This window comes from Canis lupus, chromosome 8, assembly GCF_011100685.1.
Source record: "Canis lupus familiaris isolate Mischka breed German Shepherd chromosome 8, alternate assembly UU_Cfam_GSD_1.0, whole genome shotgun sequence".
NCBI classification, from domain to species: domain Eukaryota; kingdom Metazoa; phylum Chordata; class Mammalia; order Carnivora; family Canidae; genus Canis; species Canis lupus.
In genome coordinates, this window is record NC_049229.1 from 39835412 (window position 1) to 39856951 (window position 21540).

Here is a 21540-nt window from a genome sequence, read left to right on the forward strand (position 1 = left end):
GCCTTAGCCTGGCGGGAAGAGAGAACGCGGAGGGGAGTTAGGGACAAACAGGGCCAGGCAGGGCTAGGTAGGGGGCCACAGAATCAGCTCACAGAAATCCCCAAGATGCTGAGGTGTCAGGAAGCCAGAGATAAGGGAGCAAGCCAGCCCACCCTGCCCTAGGTGTGGGAGGGGAGGGTGTCTTTTATGACAGTCATCTGTGGCCAACAAAGAATAACCAGACCCCAAAGACCAAGTAAGCCATTAAAGATGTTATCACCAGTCTTAAACCAAGACAGCACCAGAATCTCCAGGCCACAAGCTTCCCAGCCAGCTTTCGACAAAAGACCAGCCCCACAAGCCCTCAGCGGCAACCCTGTCGGGACCCCTCTCACTCCTGAGAGCTTTCTCTATACCTTTACTTAATAAATTTCTCTCCCTTTACTCACTCTCCTGTGTCCGCCAGAGTCATTCTTGGAGTCAAGACATTCCTCACAAGACATTCTTGTGAGACAAGAACCAAGCTCTCCGGCATCCGAGGAACCCAGGACCTCCCTCCCCGTGGAACCTGGCAGGGCCTCCTCTTTCCTCTGGTTCCTTGGCTCACATTACTTTGGGAGACTCAGCTTTATTGTGAGCTTCTGGAAAAGCTTCTGAGAGAAATGTCTTTCTGGGCCGATATCGCTTGCTTAGAGAACAAGAAAGTCTTCAAATAATCTTCTGTTAGGGGAAGGGATGGAAGGGACACGTCAGAATTGAACAGGCCTGCTCTGTGGCGCGGGGCAGAGCTCGGCCGGCACCCCCGGAGCTCAGGAGCCTGGGCCGTCACTCACGCGGCCTCTATATTTGTACTAAGGCACAATGAAGCGTCATCAAATAAGAGGGGCACATTCTTTTTCTTGTCATAAAGGTAGCACACGTTCATTACTTAACCAGTTAGAAACTCTAGAAAAGCGCTAAGCAAGCAACACTCGAAATTTCATTCCTCTGAGATAATCACTCAGGGTTGAGAGAATAAAAGGAAGTAGTTTGAATTTTTAAGCCTTAGACACTCAGAACGGACCTATGGGGTCGAGACTCAGACCTCCTCTGTGGAAAAGGTGCTACCTGGGGGTTGGTTTCTGTGGTTTCGGAGGAAGGGGCCCTTCGGGCTGGAAACCAGGGCTCCGAGAGGGGGTACCCGCCGGCTAGAGCAGGGGTTGCCCAAGTGGTTTAATGAGGCTGTTGGAGGAACCGCGAGCTGCTAGGAGAAGGCACTGTGGCCTCTGGGTGGCAGGTCGCTGGAGTGAGACTCTGGGAATCGCTGCCCCGAAGGAAGCAGGAAGGACACCCTTTGTCCCTCCTGCAGCCCTGTAGCCCCCTGTCCGCAGGTGGGGGGCACAGCCCCACCCAGAGGTCACGGGCACAGCAGAAATGTGGTCTGCAGGGCAGAGTAAGAGAGGGTGGGTTCGCAACTGACAGGCCGTATCAGGTGTGTTTGTTTTTTGTTTTTTGTTTTTTTTTTAGGTGTGTTTGGGTTTATCTGCTCTTTTTTGTGTTCCGTCCTCCTGTCCTTTATGTAATTCATTTTTTAAAACATATAGAACATTGATGTACTTCCCAAGAATCAAAACTGTACACCAAGATATACACGGAGAAGCGTCCATATGCCCCTCTTCCTCTACTCCTTGTAGGGATTCCACTTCAGTGTTTTCCCATTTAAAAAAAAATTTTATTTATTTACTCACGAGATGCAGAGAGAGAGGCAGAGACAAAGGCAGAGGGAGAAGCAGGCTCCCCTCGGGATGTGAGACTTGGTCCCAGGACCCTGGGATCACGACCTGAGTGGAAGGCAGACACTCAACCACTGAGCCACCCAGGTGCCCTCCCATTTCTTTAATGTATGTGTGGTTTTTCGTTTTGTCCTTTTCAAAATTTAGCAGATACTTAAGTTTTCTTATGCCCTTTTATCTTTGATACAAAAGTACATTATTTATAATTGTTTGCACTTTGCATTTTTCATTTATTATCTTCTGGAAATCAGGTCATAGAGATTTTCCACAAGGTTTTGTTTTTAATAGCGCTTCAACCAAATGTCATTGTTTATTTAACCAATCTTCCATGTTTAGGTATTTAAGATATTAATATATATATTTTTTGAAATAGATAATGTTCCAGGAACAACCTAGTACCTGAATATTTTTAAATTGTTGGGTGTGGGGGCACCTGGTGGCTCAGTGGTTGAGCGTTTGCCTTTGGCTCAGGTGGTGGTCCCAGAGTCCTGGGATCGAATCCCACATCAGGCTCTCCCTGCAGGGAGCCTGCTTCTCCCTCTGCCTATGTCTCTGCCTCTCTCTGTCTCTCATGAATAAATAAATAAAATCTTTAAAAAAAATTTGTTGGATGTGTACCTTCAGGGTAAATTCCTAGAAGTAGGAAGCCTGTGACAAAGGGTAAACGGATCTGCGTTTGTAAGATATTGCCAAATTCCTCTCCATTTTTCATTCTCACAAGCAATCGATGAGTGCCTGTTTCTCCAGTCTTACCAGCAGAGTATATTGTCAGTATTTCGAATTTTTGCCCATCTGATGAGTGAGAAATGCTATCTTAGTATGGTTTTAATGTGCATTCTCTTATGACTCAAACTCACAACCCTGAGATCAAGAGCATTATGCTCTGCTCTGCTGACTGAGCCAGTCAGGTGCTCCTCTTCTCTAAAGTTTTATTGTGACAGATTTTATATACCATAAAATTCACTTGTTTAAAGTTGATACAGTTCAGTGGTTTTCAGTACAATCCACAGAGTTGTACAACCATTACCACCATCTAATTTTACAGTATTTTTAACATCCCAGAAAGAAACCCTATACTCGTTAGAGGCCATTTCTCGTTCTTGCTGTAGCCCTCATGTCTGTTCTGGCCTCAGACCACCACTGATCTCCTTTCTGTCTGTATGAATTTATCTGTTCTGGATATTTCATATAAATGGAATCATATAATATGTAGTCTTTTTTGACTGGCTTCTTTCACTTAGCGTAATGTTTTCCAGGTTCATCCATGTTGTAGCATGAATCAGAACTTCATTCCTTTTTGTATACAAATAACAATCCATTGTATGTGATCTCACAATTTGTTTACCCAGTCATCTCTTGGTGGACATTTAGATCGTTTGCACCTTTGTGGTACTGTGAATAATGCTTAGATGGATATCTTTGGGCGAGTGTTTGTGTAGACAGATGTTTTGATTTCTTGAGCTGATGCCAAGAGTGGAGTTCCGGGATCATATATTTAGCCTCTTGAAGAATTGCCACACTGTTTTCCAAGGTGGTTGTGCCATTTTTTTGAAATTTTTCAAATGCTTTCTTATCTTTTAGGGTGAAATCATATGTTTTTTCTTGTTAGACCCATTCAAATGGTGACTTATGTTAATGGTTAATAGTGAATGACCCTTGCATTCCTAGTATAATCCCAAGTAAGTTGTTTCTTGACGCCATCTGAGTTTCAGTTTTGCTATCTGTAAATTGCAGGTAATACCAGTATCTACTCTCATAGGGTTGTGAAGATTTAAGGAGATAATGACTGTGAAGTGCCTTTTGCAGTGCTCAGCATAGAATAAATGCTCAATAAATATTAGCTATGTATTTCTATCTATACAGAGCTTCCCTCAAAACCCAGGACATTTCCCAGATGCAAAGTCTGAGCCAACTAAATTTCTGTGGAGAGAGATTTCCTGTGGGGAGCAGTGCACCCAGTAGTTAAGGGCTGTGATTGTGTGAAATTCAAAGAGGACTTGAACTGCCTTCATTTCGACCTCAGTCTGTACTGTTTAACTGACCAAGTTCTTTCTGGCTCATCTCTTAACTCAGGCAAAAGACCCTGTGGACAAAGCATCCCTTGTTGGGAAACTAAACTACCCCTCAAGCAGCAAGGACTGCGCTGAACCAGCAAGACTCTGGGTGACTGACCCTAAGACAATGACCAATCTGACCTTCACTGCCCACCTATGTGTACCCACTGACCTTTGTCCCACATATTTCTCATATAAACCTGGAAGTATTTTCAGCACTTTGGAAACAGTCTTTGAGACAGGACACTCGTCCTGTCTTCCCAGTGTTGGCCTCACTGAAGTAAATCCCTTTCTTGTTTCACCACCACTCGTCTGCCTTTGGATGTGTCTGCAGAAAAATGGCTATACCTGGTCTGTTTGGGGGTCACTGGAGCGAAGTGCCCTTGTACCCCGGCCCCTCTGCAATATAACAAGAAATACGTTTGGTCTTGGTGCCCAGTTCCTCAGACAGAGCTCCTAGAGAGCTTTGCAATTCCTTCAGGCATTGGGGTGGCAGGGGAGTCTTTTGTTACTTATAATAAGCCCCAGCCAACCACAACTGCATTATGCTAATGAGGTGACTCCTGCAGGGTGGAGGCTGCTTGCCTGAGAAGCTGACCTTGTGATCAGAGGGTCTGAATTTTCAGCCCCACTTGTGATCTCCAGTTGCATAGGGGCTGGAAATGGAGTTATCCACCAAAGGCCGATGATTTAATCAAGCATGCGTATTTAATGGAACCACAAAAACTTTAAATGAAGGGGTTCAGAGAGATTCCAGGTTGGTGGTATATCCGCATGCCAGGAGGGTGTCATACTCAGGATGGATCTGAACCTCACTCTACAAACCTCTTATCTGGTTATTCGTTTGTATCCTTCAAAATAAACCATTAACAGTACTTAAAGTGTTTCCCTGAGTTTTGTGAGCTGTTACAGTAAATTATTGAAATCAAGGAAAGGGTTATGGGAACTTCAGATTTGTTGCCAAGTTAGACAGAAGTGTAGGTCACCTGGAGACCCATTACTTGCGGTTGGCATCTGAAGTGTGGGTATGTCTTATGGGACAGAAACCTTAACCTGGTTAGTGTCAGAATTGAATTAAATTATAAGTTACCCATGTGGTGTCCCCAGAGAACTGGAGAATTGCTTGTTGTGGGAAACCCACACATTTGGTGTCAGAAGTGTGAAGGGTTCAGGCACTGGAATTCAGCAGGCGTGAGTTGGAATCCTGGGTTTATCACTTACCAGCCCTGTGTCTTCGGTTATGTTTTGCTTAACCTCTCAGAGCTTCACTTTTGTCATCTGGAAAATAGAGGCATTAAATGTTTACTTCATTTGCCTGCTGTATGAATTAACCAAGATCATTTATGCAAAGCACTTACCCCACAGTAATAACATACAGTGAGATAGACCTTGAGGCAGGTGGAGTGGGGATAGTCTGACAAAAGAAGAATGTCATGGAGTGGCAGTATCCTAACGCAGAAAGAACTGATTCAACCAGAGTAAACCAACTCTTTCCCACTCTTCTCTCCTCTCAAAAATTGAATTAATGTTTCCTAACAACATTAAGCAGTGTGGTATGATGGTATGATGGAAGGAGCATTAGCCAGGGACACTTGGATTCCAGTTTTCTTCCAGGAATGGCTGCCTAACCTGGGATAAATCACTGTCCAACTACATCAATGGCTTCCAAGGCTTTGATCACATCCTAAAACAAAACTTGTATTTTATACCATGGTCAAATACTCATGGATCTATACACATAACCAGAAAAAAGTTAATAATACTTATTTTTACTGTTGGAGTATTCTATTAGTTTTCTATTTTTGTGCTACATAAATTACCACAAACCAAGTGGTTTAAACAACAAATATTTATTATCTCTGTTTCCATGGGTCAGGGTGCAGGCACAGTTTAGCTAGATGCTCTGCTCGAGGTCTTACCAGGCGGCGGTAAGGTGTCAGCTGGTACTGCCATCCATATGAAGCTCAGGTTCTCTTCCAAGCTCCCACGGGTGTTGGCAGAAGTCATTTCCTTGCAGCAATAGAATTCACGGCAGTTTGCCTCTTCTGTGAGGCCCACAGGAGGTCCTCTCTTGTAAAGAGTTAACCTGATTAGGTCAGTCCTATCCAGGATAATCTCTCTTTTGATTATCTCAAAGCCAGCTGATTATGGGCCCTAATTATTTCTGCAAAATCCCTTCCTTTGCTGGATAACTACCATAATCTTGGGTGTGATATCCCATCATCTTCGCAGGTCCTATCCACACTCAAGGGGATTATGTGAGGTCACTGGGGGTCCTCCGAGATTCTGCTTACCACAAATGTGTTATACTCTGACATTTCTACTCTTTTCTTTCCTTTAAAAAATTAGATTTTGCCACCAATTAATGGTTTGGGACCGCTAGCTTGAAAACACTTGCACTGGATGAATTTCAAGGACCAAAAAATCAATGCTCTCAGGCATAGACCAGATCTGTGGGCATCTGAGGGCTCTGGCCTTGGGGGCAGGAGGCAATTGTATTAATACCTTGTGCAGGGAGCTTGACAGTATCAGTGCTGACTGAGTTTCTTTGGCTCTGGTCTCACAGAGAACTCCTGTCCTTCCAAGTTGGGAGGTGAGCCTCTTAGCATGCCGGGAAGTTTATCTGGACAACTCCCAAGGGAAGGGAATAATCAGGCCAAACCCAGAAGCAGCCAGCTGTCTTGGATTCACCTGGCTCATCAGCGCAAAGGAATGCCTGAGAGGCAGGGCGGTGTGGGGAAAAAGGAAACAGGCCTAGGCCGAACTCAGCCACCAGCTGTGTGATCTGCTCAAGACCATTTTTCTTTCTGGGCCTCAGTTTCCACCTCTGATACGGGGATGTCTCAGGACCCTTACCATTCAGAACCTTTATGAGTCTGCAAGGAAGCAGAATTGCCACTTCTGTTGGAAGCTGAGGCAGGAAGGTGACTTCATTCTACTGGTCAATGACCAGTGTGCTCCAGAAAAGCTTAGCTGTGAGAAGCCAGGATGTGAACTCCCTCGGAGCAGGACTTCTCTACCTTTGGGTTTCTGCCCAGGCATAGAGCCTGGCACCTAAATCTTTGTTTAGTTGAACAAAGAGACTCTGGAATGAGTTTTTTTTTTTTTTTTTTTTTTTTTGTCGGGGAAGGAGGATGTTTATTTTGTTTTAGTTGTGGCCTCCAGATCCCACTGCAAAAGGCACCAACCTAGGCTCATGGAAAGGACCAACCATGAGTGTTTCAGTCAGTGGGGCTGTGGACTCTACCTTGTTAAGAGTGTTAAAAGAATTTAGAATTCTTTCTATTCAGAGGGAGTTGGGACCATGGGATGGTGCCAAAGCCAGGAGACATGAGACAAGAATGTTGGTTTCTTGGGTCTGAGGCTTCGGGCATCTGCAGGGCATTATAGCACCTCATTTCCTATTAGAACCACCCTCATCTCTTGTCTGGGTGGGAAGGTAAGGTAGGAACCAGAAAGGGAGGGAGAGAACTTATGGGCTGGACTGGCAAATGGGGAAAGAGAGGTAGGGATGTGAGGAGGGAAAGGAGGGATTGAGAGAAGGGAGTGGGGGACGAAAAGCAAAGGAAAAAGATTGTTTGTAGCAATAGATTTTATTCTGGGAATTTTCAAAGGCAACCCCCAACTAAAATAAAGCCCTACAAAACCCAAATACCACTCCCCCTTTTTCCCAACAAGAACTGGTGAGTAAGTGCAGTGGGCACTGTACAGGGCACCCAATAATCCATTTTGGGATCAGTTTAAGAGATTAACCATCCATGTAGAGGATCCTTCTGGGCTTCAGAATTAGGCAGCCCTTAAAAAAAAAAAAAAGGCAGCCCTAAGACAAACAAATTTGCCAGTGTCAGCATTTAGCAGTAATAAATATGTCGTTTACTGGTTAACTCATGTGTGACCCATGAGTCCTCAGCTGGGGTATTACAGGCCCTCTCAGATGCCCCCCTTGGTAGAAAACCCTGCCTGCTGCTCAGGGCTACCAGAAGGAAGAGGCTTCCTCAGTGAGCCCTCGTGTCACACAAAAGAAGGGCAGTTTAGGATGGCTGTGGGATAATGTGGCCCCTTTCTCTCTAAGGACATCCTGCCCCTTTCAGAGGAGACCACTGTGAGGTGGGTGGAAGGAATGTGTCCTCTGTGGGAGCTGCTGAGTCAGCTGTGAGGCCACGCAGATTGGACAGGGTGGAAGGCAGCCTCGCATGACTCATCAAGGGGCTGTTTCACTGCCACAAGGCCAGGCCAGAGAAGCACACACACACACACACACACACACACACACGCACACACACACACACACACACACACACACAAACACACACAGGGGCTCAGAGCTGAGCTCAGAAAGCCCTCAGCATTGCACACCCAGAGCATGGGGCACAGAAGCCTGAGGAGAGGGTGTGTATTCCAGCCTCTCAGTGAAGAGGGCATGGTGAGTGTGTAGGGGAAGGGCCCTGAGAACTCTCCTGACCCCAGTGTTGATTTCCATCTGGGGGCTACCCAGGGGACCACCACTTTTCAGTCTTTTTGTGGATCTTTTTGCCTTTGCCGCCCAACCGTATATCCGTGTTTGCATAAGTTTCTCACTTTTAATATTAGCATAAGGAAAGCTAATTAGAATGCTGAATCTCCTGCAAAATAAATGCTGTGATGCATTTACAAAGGAATGAATTATCTATTGTTTGGAGTTGTTCTGCCTTTCTTTCCATCATAAAGCTTATGGTGAGCCAAGTGTGAACTAAATCTGTTGTTCCATAGTGGAATTGCATGTGGGGTAAGGGCCAGAGGAGTGCAACAAACAATAGGCACAAATAAAATTCGAGAAGACAGAAATCATTTTTAGGCAGGTGTGTCCAGAAAAGATTTTTTTGAGTTGAGAATTGAACTAGGCTTTGAGCCTGAGGTGATATTCTCTGACACACTTTGTCAGGGCTCCTATGATTTCATCATATAAATTCACCATGATTTATTCTATCAAGTCCCTATTGTGGAACATTTGAATTAGTTCCAATTTTTGGTAAATAACACTATAATGAACATCCGTATACACACATTTTTACAGACTTAATTTTTTTTAAAGGATGTTTTGCTTCAAAGGGAGTTGTTGAGTCAAGGGCATGCACTGAGTTTTTAAATCATCCTTTCCTTTTCTGATTACCAAACTAAAACACACTCACAATAAAACATTCATACACAACAAAAGGGTATAGTTTTGAAAAATGAAAGTCTCCTATAATCCCATGTCCTGGAAATATTTTCTGATTAGAGCTGGTATTTATTTTTCTAACTTTTTTCAATGAAACACCAACATGTTATAACAGACACACCTCCAAAGACTGACTTTTCCATCATACAATGGACTCTGGAGCCCCTTGCCATGGCTGGATCCCAGGTGGAGTGTGTGGCCTCACGTCTCACTACTCTCCTTTCCTTACTTCATCCCAGCCCATCCTTCTGATTGGAATGTCCTTTCCCCAAATATTCACAAGAGTCTCATCCTCACGTTATTCAGATTTCTGCTCAACTGTCACCATTTCAGAAAAGCCTTCCTGACTACCTACCTAAAATAGCACACTATTTCTTTTCTTTTCTTTTTTTTTTTTTAGAGTAGGCTCCATACCCAACGTGGGGCTTGAGCTCACCATCTGGAGATCAAGAGTTGCATGCTCTACTGACTGAGCCAGCCAGGTACTCCAGTACTATTTCTTCATAATGCTTATCATTACCTGACATTTCACATATATATAATTGGCTCATTGTCTGTCTAAAAAGTTCTGTGAAAATAAGGACATTGTCTTGTTCTCTGCACATCCCTAGCACCTGGAAGAGAAACTGGCTTGTAGTAGATGCTCAGTATATGCATGTTGAATAATTGAATAAGACGAAACTAAACTATATTTATCATTCTGAAACCTGCTTTTTTACTTAATAGTATATCAAGGACATCTTTTCATGTCAGTGTATAAATCTTTTTAGTCTTTCTAAGGCTCTACAGTAGTATTGGAATTTATTTACCCACTTCTCTTTTGATGGGCATTTGGGTTGTTTACAGTTTCTCAATATTATAGACAGTGTTGCATTACACATCCTTGAATACCTATCCTTGCATGCTTTTAATGTTTTATATCCTTTATTTGAGGTGATGAAAAAGACCTACAGGCATGAATGTCTAGCATAATGTTGGAAATGCAGACATAGTGCTCAGAGATATCCAGCTTGTGGGTAGATTGGAGACTTCTTCAAACAGACCTGATCATTGAAGCCATAGGAATCAATGATAAGGAAGGAAATTGAGCAAAGCTCAGAGTCATGAATCTTAAACAATATCTGTATTTAGAAGGCAGAAAAAGAAGGGCAGGAAATTATTCATTCATTTGACAAATATGTATTGATTGGTACTTTCTAAAAGTTGAGAATACAACTACACAGCATGAGTGACATAGGCCTTGATGCTGTCTTCTTGTTGCTTGGAGTCTAATGGGGGGAAGGGCACAGAGAATAACAAAAGAAATCAGAAAATCATACTAGGGTGGATTGGACAGGGTGGCACTGACATATAGACTAGAGATTTTAAGGAAAGTGTTCCAGAAGTAATGTTTAAGCTGAGACTGCAGTAGGTAGCAGTTAGCTCAGTAAATTTTGAGTTTGGGATTAGGGAAGTGTTTCAGGCTAGGGGAAAAGCACTTCTGAAAGCTTGGAGGTATGAGTGAGCATGGCACACCCAGGGAAAGAAAGTTTGTGTGGCTGGAGGGTTAAGACTGAGGAGAGTAGTGGGAAGAGAAGGGATGAAGAGGTAGGCAGGATCTCTCTGGGCCATCTTAAAGGGGTTGGCTTCTATTTTAAAGGCAACAAGGAATTTCAAGCAGGGTCGTCTTGTGATCAGAGTTATTTCAGCAAATGACTATGGCCACAGTGTAGACAATGGATTGAAGATGGGGGGTGGTGGTGGTGAGGAAGTGATCAATAATGGAGGGACCTGTTGGGACTCAAGGAGGTGAAGATTTTAGTCTAAACTACAGCAATAGTATGGGACATGAAGAGCAGTGGATGGATTCCAGAGGCACCTCAGAGGATTAGAAGGTAAATTGATAGGACTTGGTTACAGATTAGATTAAGAGGAGAAGGAAAGTGAAAAATCAAAGATGGTGAACACAGATGATGAACACTTTGTGGCTCACATAACTGAGATAGAAAGAGAAGAACTGGTCTGAAGGTGGGCTGAGGATGGCAATTTTAGTTTTGGAAATACTGAGTGTGAGGTGTATGTGGAATAGCCAAGCAGACCAAGTAGACAAAAGAGAGAGAGAGATCTGGGCTGGAGGACAGTTTATGTGTCATTGGTATCCAGATGGGATTGACACCATTGGCAACTGTGAAGTCCATGAGAACAGGCACTTGTTGTATCTTCAGGGCTTAGATCAGGGCCTTACTTACGGTGGGTGCTCAATAAATACTTATGGAGTCAAGGAGTAGGAGAGATCATTCATAGAAAGTGAGAAAAGAAGGAAGCCCAGGACAGAATCCAAAGGAGAGGCTTTTCCTCTTTTTTTTTTTTCATGAGGGGAGGTGTTTAATGAGCGCTGGGGACACGGTACAGCCCAGTACGAGAGTACCACGCTTAGCTCGGAAAGAAAACACCAGAACACACAACACCAATCTTGCCTGAAGAAGGGGCTGCTTTTCAGTTGGCTGGAGGAGGGGGTGGAGTGTTCCCAGGGCCTTCGGAGGGAGTGGGGGCCTCAGCATTGGGGGCATGGGAGTTGGGGGGTGCACCCCAGGATTTGAGGGGTGAACTCCGGGAGGCTGGGGGTGGACACCAGGAGCTGGAGGGTGGACCCCAGGAGCTGAAGGGTGGAAACAAACATTTTGCAAGGAGGAAACAGTTATTGGGAGGGGATGCTGGAGGAGGAGGAAGTAGTGACCAATATCAGTGCTATCAGGAATAGGTCAAAGGGCCACAAAGATCCAAGAGATTTTGGCAACAAAGTCATTGATAACCTTGGTGAGGTTTTTTACTGATGCATTGGAAACAAAGGCCAAATTTCAGAGGACTGAGGAGTGACCAAAAGGACGTAAGGGAAAACAATGGGTACATAACTCTTTTAGAAGGTGTCATTGTGTACTAGGTATAAAAGAAAGTGAAAAAAAAAAAGTGAAAATAAGGCTATTTTTCGAAAAAAAAAAAAAAAAGGAGATGGAGACCATGTGTTCACAATGTTGAGAAAGAAGAGAAGAGAAGGAGATGTTTAAGATTCCAGAACACGCAAAGCTGATTGTTAGAGAGAGGTCCCCAGCAAGGTGGGAAAAGACAGGACTTCCTTCAAGTTGGAGGAACTACTGTAGGTCAAGGAAGAGATAAATGTTCCATTTTGACCAGAGGAATTATGGTTTTTTTAGATTTGCAGGTGGGAAGTTGGTAGTATTTGTCTGATGGCTTCTAGTCTCTTGAGGCCACCAAACAGTGGCAAGCATGCCTATAAAGGAGGGAAAAACAGTTGTATAAAAAGAGAGGTCCACCAAGGAGATAGAAAGTAAACTGAGCACAACACCACAGAGAGGAGAACCTGAGGACTGATGAGGTACTGGGTCTGGTAAATTGGGGTTTATTCATAATTGAGAAGTTCTGGAAACTGATAGAAGGCAGGCCCTCTACTACAAGAATTACAGAAATGAGCAAACATGTGAGAAGGGAAGCCAGCACTTATATGTGACTGAAGAGAGTCCTGGAAGGGGAAGGCAGAGGTGGAGTGGGTGCTAAAGGTCATTTGAATTTAATTCAAGAGGAAAAGAGGAGCCAGATTGAGAGGAAATTAAAAAAATTGGCAGAGGAGTTAACCCTCAAAATGTGGAGGGATCCTTCTCTTTTGTGACAAGAAAGAAGCTAGAGAGGATTGGTACATCAGCAGAGAAACATATTGAAGTGGAAGCATGTTGTTGTGATTTATAATAAGAAATATATATTTGGAGTTCATCCTGGTTCCTGGCATGGAGCTTCTAAAACCCTTGTAATTTCCTAAGTGTTAAGAAAACTAGGAGCACCGTCTGTTCTGATGAGGCAACTCTGGGTGGTCTCCTGGGTGAGGGCTCATCACCAGGAAGACCAAGCCATGATTAGAAGCTTGGATTTTCAGCCCTACCCCTTGTCGTCCAGAGAGGGGAAGGGTTAGAAATGGAGTTAATTATTGATCATTCCTGTGTGAGGAAGCCTCCATAAAATCCCAGTAGTATGGAGTTTAGAGAGCTTCTAGGCTGGCCAACACATTAATACCTGGGGGGTGACACACCCAACTCCACTGAGACAGAAGCTCTTGCACTCAGCATCTTCCCAGACTGGTGCTCAGTACCTCTTCCTCTGGCTATTCATCTGTCTCCTTTATCATAACCTTTAATAAACTGGTAAATGTATATAAGTGTTGCCCTGAGTTCTGTGAGCTGCTCTAGCAAATTAATCAAACCTGAGGAAGTGGTCACTAAGAAGTACAGGTCTTCACTGGTGTCTTGCTCACAGGGAAGAAAGACATAGCAGGGAAGAATTAGGTTCTTCCTTAACATCAGAAGGAAACTGTAGGTTTTTCCTTTTGTACCTATTTAGCTCAGTGAAATCCCAAAGTAGATGTGTGTGTGTGTGTGTGTGTAAATTGGTTCTAAAACATAAGAAAGCAACACATCTAGAACAACTAAAACAATAATGAAAAAGAGGAACAAAATGGGAGGGGGGATCTCAAGCTATATGAGTTCAAAACTTACTCTATAACTATAGTGATTGAGACCAGGGTATTGGAGTAAGGATAGTTATAGAGATCAAACTGAAAAAAAGCCCAGAAAAAGACCTACATTTATATGGCTAAGTAAATTTTTTTTTTTAATTTATGATAGTCACAGAGAGAGAGAGAGAGAGAGAGAGAGAGAGAGAGGCAGAGACACAGGCAGAGGGAGAAGCAGGCTCCATGCACCGGGAGCCCGACGTGGGATTTGATCCCGGGTCTCCAGGATCGCGCCCTGGGCCAAAGGCAGGTGCCAAACCGCTGCACCACCCAGGGATCCCATGGCTAAGTAATTTTTGACAGCATGGTCAGCTTGCTTCACTTCTATGGGATGTATTAGCTTTTCAACAAGTGACAATGGAACAACTGAATTTCCATACTAAAAACAAGAATTTTGCCCTGCATTTCACACCATACATGGACACTAATTTGAGAGAGATCATAGACTTAAATGTAAAAGATAAACCATAAAGCTTCTAGAAGAATAAACAGGAGAATATCTTCAAAACCTTTGAGTAGTCAAAGGTTTTTTTGGGCAACTTGCAGAAAACAATAACTATTAAAGAAAAATACCACTCTGATAGATCACATCAAAATTAAAATTTCTGCACCCTTGAGAAAAATTAATTGGCAAACCACAGACTGGGAGAAAGTGTTTGCAAAACAAAGAATAGTTACTGATAAAATATAAAGCATTTCTACAAATGAATAAGAAAAAAAGTAACTCAGTTTAAAGAGAATGTGCAGATACTTCATAAAAGAAGATATAGAAATGGCTAGTGAGCACAGCAAAGAGGGCTCAACATCACTAGCCAGCAGGGAAATGCAAATTAAAACAAATATATACCAACTAGAATAGCTAAAAATAAAAGACTGACAACACCAAATGTTGATGAGGTTGTGGAGCAACCGGAACACTCATACACTATTTTGGAAGATAGTTTGCCAGTTTCTCATAGTTAGAGAAGCTCATGCACATACGCTGAACCAGCAATTCAACTTCTAGGCATTTACCCAAGAGAAGTCAAAATATATACACAAAAATACTCATGTAAGAATGTTCCTGGCTCTGCTGCTTAACTAGCCGAGTGACCTTAAGCATGCTACTTTACCACTCCCCATCTCTTTCATGTAATGTAAAATGGGGTTAATATCAATGTGCTGAATAATCTAAAGGAAAAATCCTGATGCCATATTCACAATCTTCTCCTGAGAAAAGTAGCACAACTGGTCTTTTCCCAGTGTCGTTGCCCTGGCTTGTGCAGCATGCTTTACTGGTAGCCCAGCTCGACTCCCCTGGGTGCAGAAGACAGGATGAGGTCTGGGTCACAAGGTGGAAGCAACCATACAATGGAGGTCCTGGCTGGGCCAGAGCCAACTTTGGATTTGTCTGGCAAAAAGAGTTCTTCTAAGGAGCTGTTCCTCTAAAGAGCTGTTTCTGCCAAAGGATCCCCTGGGAAAGAAAGCTGGAGCAGAATTCAAATTTGAGATTCAGAATTAGCTAAGTAAATCCAAGAGCCTCCCACTCTCTAGGAGATGGTAGGGTCTCTGAGAAAGCATTTAACATAAATGAAGGAGGACCCAAGCCCAACCAAGGGAGGGGAAATGTCTGTGTGAGAGATGGAATGTATCAGCGTTCTTTGTGATGAACCCTCCAACTTCCCTGTGAGCCAGCCATGGCAACCCCATCCCCTTGCCAGAGATTGGTTTAAGAACAGACGTGTACCTAACTCTAGCCAATGAGACATGAATGGAATTCTACAGGGGACTTTTGGAAAGTTTCTGTGCTTCTAAGCAGCAGATACAGGAGGAGTGTCCTTTTCTTCCTCTAGATGTTACTGCATCTTGTTACTGTAAAGGGAACCAGCTGGAGGACAAAGCCAACATCTTGAGGACAAAAAAGCAGAGAGATGAGGACAACCTGTGTTCTCAGTACCTTAAGCCACTCATTGTACTACACCTGGAACCCACAATTTCTGGAATTCCCATTAGGGATGTATTTCCTTTTACATTTGAATCTGGGTTTTCTGTTACTTGTGGCTAAAGCATCCTAACCGACTAAGCATTGGACTGGAATTCTTGCATTAGCTGAGGAGTGCTTAGAGCTAATAAGATTTGGGTATTAAGGAACTGTAACTGGTATCATCACAGGCTGGTGGCACCAGGACGATGGGGGTCATTTAGCCTTCTCTTTTCCTCAGGTGTGACTCTTACTTTACAAACCAGCTGAGCTAGAAATATGTTCCTATGCTTTTTCCATTTAGTCAAAATAAATATGACTCTGAGCCTCCCATCCTGTTCAGTGGACAAATAATTAGTCTGTCATTCTGGGAGCTCAACCCCTTGAAAAAATTGTGCCTCACTGGGCTAAAGTGAGAGGCATTCTGCCCACTCATCAGCCGGTAGCCCACACTGAATTTTCCTTTGGTGCCTCGGGTCTCAGCCAATTTGGTGATTTTAGTGTTTCTGAGTCCAACTTTGGGGTCCAGGGATCTTTGTTGAAGCTGGAAACCCAATGCCCAAGGCCTGCCTAAGGCGTCATGTCCTCTGAGATCTGACTCTTACCCAAGACTCCGATAGGTTCTGTTCTCATAATCAGAGTTGTCTTCTCACTTTCTGGTCTCTGAGCACAGTCCTTTCTCTCTCCTTGTCCTTCAAAGCTCTCCCTCCTCCATCACCCTTCTCCCTCAGGGTGTCTGTCTGATTTCCTCAATGAGCCAGGGCTTTTACCAAAGACAGGAAGATCTATTAGCTTCAAGCAGCTTCTGCTTTCAGTCCTGCAAGAAATCCTAGGGCAAGAAAATCCTAAGGCAAAAAGCCTGACTAGCAGTGCCTGCCTGGAAAGAGAAGGCAATGGAAAAACACAGCAAATTTATTAATATGACAATTATCTTGTCACAGATACCTCAGAGATGACAGTGGGGAGCTCAGCCCAGCAGAGGGCTGGCTCCATGCTGAGTGGCAGCCAGCCAACCAATGAGAATGGGACAAAGAGAAAGAAGATGGATCCTGAGTGCCCCGAGGGAAACTTCCCTGGTAGCTTGCAAAACCTGCCTCACAGTCTGGAATTGAAAGCCCAGGGACCAGGTGCCTCTTCCCAGATGCCCCTTTCCTACCTCATTCCTGGGTGTTCTTGAAAATACATTCTCATTCCCGTAGCATTCTCTCTGTCTCTGCCTTGTGGTCACACATGGGGTTATGAAAAATGCTAACCTATAAGGGAGTGGGGAGGATCCAATGAAACAATGTCCATGAAAGGTCTTTGAAGTGTTCAACATGTAGGGAGGTGCTGGCATCTCACCCAGGGCCGGAGCCACTCCTGGCCTTTCCCAGCTTCCCCGGTGAAGGTCACCTTTCTTCTGGCCTTGATCTGTCCGATTCAGCTGGTACCTGCTACCACCCTCCAGGTGGCTGTGGGGCTTCAGGGTTTCTGGACTTGCCCCCAGGTAAACAAGGGCAGTGGGAGTACAATCTGGATTTAGATAGTGTCTTCCCATCTAGAGCTGAAAGGACCTTTGAGACTGTTAAAGCCAACTCAGTAATTTTGCAGATAAGAGCCCTGGGGTTAGAAGGCTCAAGTCAAGTGAAGATATAAGGGGAAAGCACCCGGGTGTGGGCTCTTTGTTCCCAGCCCTTCCTTATCACCCTAATCTCCCAGGTCTGGTTTTGCCTCTTGATCCTGATTATACCCGCCCTGGTGCTTTTGAATGATTGATGTGCACTATCTTATTGCTGCCTTACCTCCTGCAGAAGGCTCTCTCCAGGTTTGGGGGCTACTAGATGGATGATTAACCCAAGGACAGGAAAGGTGTGTAGAGCCCACAGAACTCAGATCTTGGGCTACACCCTTACTCTTTCTCACCATCATCCTCTGAGCACTTCTGGAAGGAAATGGGACTGTGAGTTACTCAGAAGACAGCCCTTAGTATTTCCCAGTTTATAGGTATCTTCTGGGCATTCTCATTTGTGACTTTCTGATGAGAAGCATTTCAGTCTGAAGAAGACCTTCAGGCAAACCACGAACAAACAGGTCTGGGGTTTTTGACTCCTGTTGTCTTGATTGATCTAACAAATAGCTCAGGGCATTCTGATGTGGTTCACCTATAAAGCACACCCTAAGAAACGTTGGTGTATGGGTTGCTGAGCTTGGGCAAACCCCTTACCCACCATAAAATGGGGATAAGACTATCTATCTACTTAATAGTGTGGCTGAGAGGATTGTAGAAGATGATGGAATGTGAAGTGTTTAGCACAATACCAGCGCATGGGAGGCACTCAACACACGCTCTCCGTTATTGCTATTAGGATTGTTTTCAGTGGGCCACTGCTCAGCCAGGCTCCTTGCTACTGCTGCCTGCTTCAAATCTCTGCCTGGTGCCAGAGATCTCCCGTTAGTCCTGCTCTTCAACCCTTATCACTTACTCCCCAGCATAGACTAAAATGCCAGGACAGTCACCACTCCCCACCACCCTCCCCCGCCCCACTCCTCAGCCACACACACACACACACACACACACACACACACACACAAACACACAACGTGTGCTTCAGCTCTGCACATCGCCTCCTGCAAAATCTGGTTGTCAAGGTGTTGAGGGTGTTAATAGAAATTGTCTTTAGGTGGGCGAGATTGTAGGTGGGGTTTTTTTCATTTCCTTTCTTTGCTTGTCTATATTTTCTGATTTGTTTGTCATGGGCATATACTGCATTTGTGCTAAGAAAATATTATTTTTAATTTCTTATAAAATCAACTCACTATCTCTAGGAAAGTCTCCCTGAAGGGTCCCACTGCATCCTGAGCACTCCTTTGAACTTCATGTCCGCTCAGCACTTCTCGCTTGCCTAGATTCGTATTCTCTTGTGAGTTGGTCTGTGGATCCTTTTAAAGGGGTTTGCACCTGTGAGCTATGTGAGCTAGCAGTAGTCACCTTGAGAGGAGAGGCTGGATCATCTTTTCTGTTTGTCTTGTTCTTTTTTGTTTTTTGACATAAAAAGTTTTGAAACAGCTCATCTGTCTCTTTTTTTTTTTTAAGTAGGTGCACAGCCCAACCTGGGGCCTGAACTCATGACCCTGAGATCAAGATCTGAGCTAAGATCAAATGTCAGATACTTAACCAGCTGAGCCACCCAGGTGCCCCTTAGCTTGTCTTGTTTCTTAGCTGACTCTAGCTCTCCACCCTCCTTTCTGCACCAGTGAGTTCATGACCTAGAGAAGTCAACGGTGCTTGGTTAGATCCAGGCTTGATCTAGCCAGCTGGACTTCCCATTGTTCCCATTTTACCGGCCCCGGAACTAGGGCTAGCAGTAGATTGCAGTTTCTGGGGAACCCTGATGCACATACAGGGCAGCTTTCAGCAGGGACTGGCTGTGTCATGGGGCTTAGGGCGCATCTCAGCCTGGGCATGAATTTAACCTGGATCTTGCAAAATCTCCACACAGCTACTTGTGTAACACAGACAGAGTCTAGGGTAACAGCCATGGGCAGGAGAGAGTGAGGGGCACACAGTATATGGAAGTGCTGGGAGCGTCATACTAAGGGGAACAGTCTGGAAAGTCTTCAGAAAAGACATAAGTCTTGGATAGACCTGAAGGAATAGGTGAAGACACGGAGGAGTGGGGCGCAGTACTGAGGAGAGAAGGCATAGGGGCTGGAGGTTGGGAGCTGGCTGGTGGGTTAAGTGGTAAAGAGGTTAAGCTCTAGAGTCAAAAGACCTGATTTGAGTCATTAACAAACTATGTGATCTTGGGAAAATTTCTTGCCTTCAACGAGTCTGGATTTTCTTATCTATGTAATACACAGCTAAAGGCAGTTCCTTCCTATTAGAATTTTTATGAGGAATTAATGAAATAATGCTTATAAAATGTATTTTAAACACAAATGCTAGCTAAGGTTACTGCTATTATTTATTATAATTATTATAAATACATACTTGGCATTTGTTTTCCAGAAGAATCTCATTGCATCTATTCAGACCCTTCTTTCCCATGCATTTGTTCACCTGCATTCATTCATTTAGTACATATATTATTATTATATGTAATAATCATATATAAGTGCATATATTATATGTAATAATGATATAATAACTAACATTTAAATAGCATAGTCTATGTGGCAAATATTGTTCCAAGTACTTTATACATGCAAAAGTCATTTGATCTTCCAAATAATGCTTTGAAGTAGGTAGTATTATCATCCACATTTTATCTAGGATGAAATGGAAATACAGAGAAATTAAGCAGTTTGCCCAAAGTCACACAATTTGTAAGTGACAAAACTAGAATTTTGATTCTATCCGAATCCAGGCTTGTAACTCCTTAAGACCCATGCTGTTTTCAAACACTCTGGGAAGAACTGGAGGACAAAAGTATGAATTGAATATTAATCTTCAGGGAGATAGTAACCGGGAGGAGTGAGAAGATACTCAAGATTGTACCCACCCAAAGGTGATTGCGGCTGCCTGGAAGTCTAGGTAGAATCCATGCAGGGCTCTGGAAATGCCTGGATTTTCAGCTGTGACCAGTCTGTGTATCAGATGACGTCCCTGTTGTAGGCTCTCCAAGACCTCATTGTAACTAAGTGCATTGCTGATACCTCCTGGCCACAGTTGGTGCCACTTGTCCCATGGAAGGCTGGATGACATAATGTGGGTGGATGGAATATAAACCTACCCCACTAATGGTTTAAAAAATAACTCAAAGTACAAAGCCTACTGCATGTGGGTTGGGCCACTGCCCCGTTGGGTCATTGCATCATTCACTGGCTGGCCATCTATTTTTTAGTTCTGTGCTCTGTGTGGGATATTACACTGAAAACATGTTTTTCTGCCCCCCTCCTGAGCACACTTCCAAAATCCCTAGGTTTATTCCACTTGGCCCTTCCCAGCTTCAAACGGCTTATGCTTTAGTATAAAGATTTAGAATGTTGGCACTCTAAAAATCCTAGATAGTGGTATCCTGGAGCTGGCTCATACTAAGTGGTAATAACTGTTGAATTTTCCGAATTTTGCAAATCAATGCCCACTCGCCCGTTATCAAGAATTGCATCATATAAACTTATAATTAAATAAAACATATTAAAAGTGAAGGTGACAAATACTCAAAACTCATTGCTTCGTAATTACTTTACCATATGGTATGCTACTGCACCCCAACTCCACGTTCAGTGATGTGACATTGGTGACTTGAGTATAGCCACAGTAGTAGTATTTACACAACGGAAATCAGCAAAACACTACAGATCAGCACCCTCTACTCCCAGACTATTGTTAAACATTTCCCTGTGCACTGGCTAGAGATAATCACATCTGGTGATTTTCACCATGTTTCAGCCAAGGAGCTCCCCTGAGAGTCCTTGCTTGCTGCCTGAAGGAGGAAGAGGTGGAGGTGTTGGGCAAAGTGAGAACAGGTGGGGCTCCCCCCAGCCCCGAACTAGGCCAGTGACACGTTTGTTTGTTTGTTTTTAATATAACTTATACACAAGATTTTGTCCAAGTAGTCTTTCCACACTTACAAATAATGGAAAGTGACTAATCTCATCTAATCTTATTTTACACTTCAGGAAACAGTTTAGATCCAGAAGAGGGCAATGACTTACTCAAGGTCTTGCAGAGCCTAGTCCACTGAGTTCTGGGAGGGAGCCAACAGCCTAGTCCTCACAGCAGGAGACAGGCTCCCACAGACACTCACGGGAGCTGCCCTCGCGGCTCCTCCTAGATGGGTGGTCCCCCCAGAGTGGTGTCTGCTCTGCCGCTTTGCCCTAGAGGTGGAGTGGACACCTCGCCAAGCTTTGCAGGTGGTTTTCTCTTATCAAGAGAAACACTTCCTGATACCGCTGCAGAACTGGCTGCTTCTCTGGATCCATATTCGCTGATTTGTGGCCAAGTTGAAAATCTTACCCTACCAAACAGGTTTTTAAATTTGCTCAACTTTCGATTGGGGAAATCTGCTTAAAGCCTTTAACAAACACACAAAACAAAA

The 21540-nt window shown here is 44.0% G+C and overlaps 1 long non-coding RNA gene across 4 annotated transcripts in view; it reads right to left on the minus strand.

Annotated features, from left to right (window-relative positions):
- The window catches only part of LOC102151445, a 147815-nt gene that overhangs the window by 34890 nt on the left and 91385 nt on the right, over nucleotides 1-21540 (minus strand). Inside the window, exons 1-3 of one of the 4 annotated variants that reach the window (XR_005363410.1) lie at nucleotides 20002-20301; nucleotides 5725-5875; nucleotides 5027-5083 (exon numbers count right to left, since the gene is read on the minus strand). This is a non-coding gene — a long non-coding RNA (uncharacterized LOC102151445). Of the gene's footprint in view, nucleotides 1-428; nucleotides 689-5026; nucleotides 5084-5724; nucleotides 5876-20001; nucleotides 20302-21540 lie in introns of those variants that run through there. The other 3 variants (XR_005363408.1, XR_005363411.1, XR_005363409.1) reach the window with 3 other exon arrangements.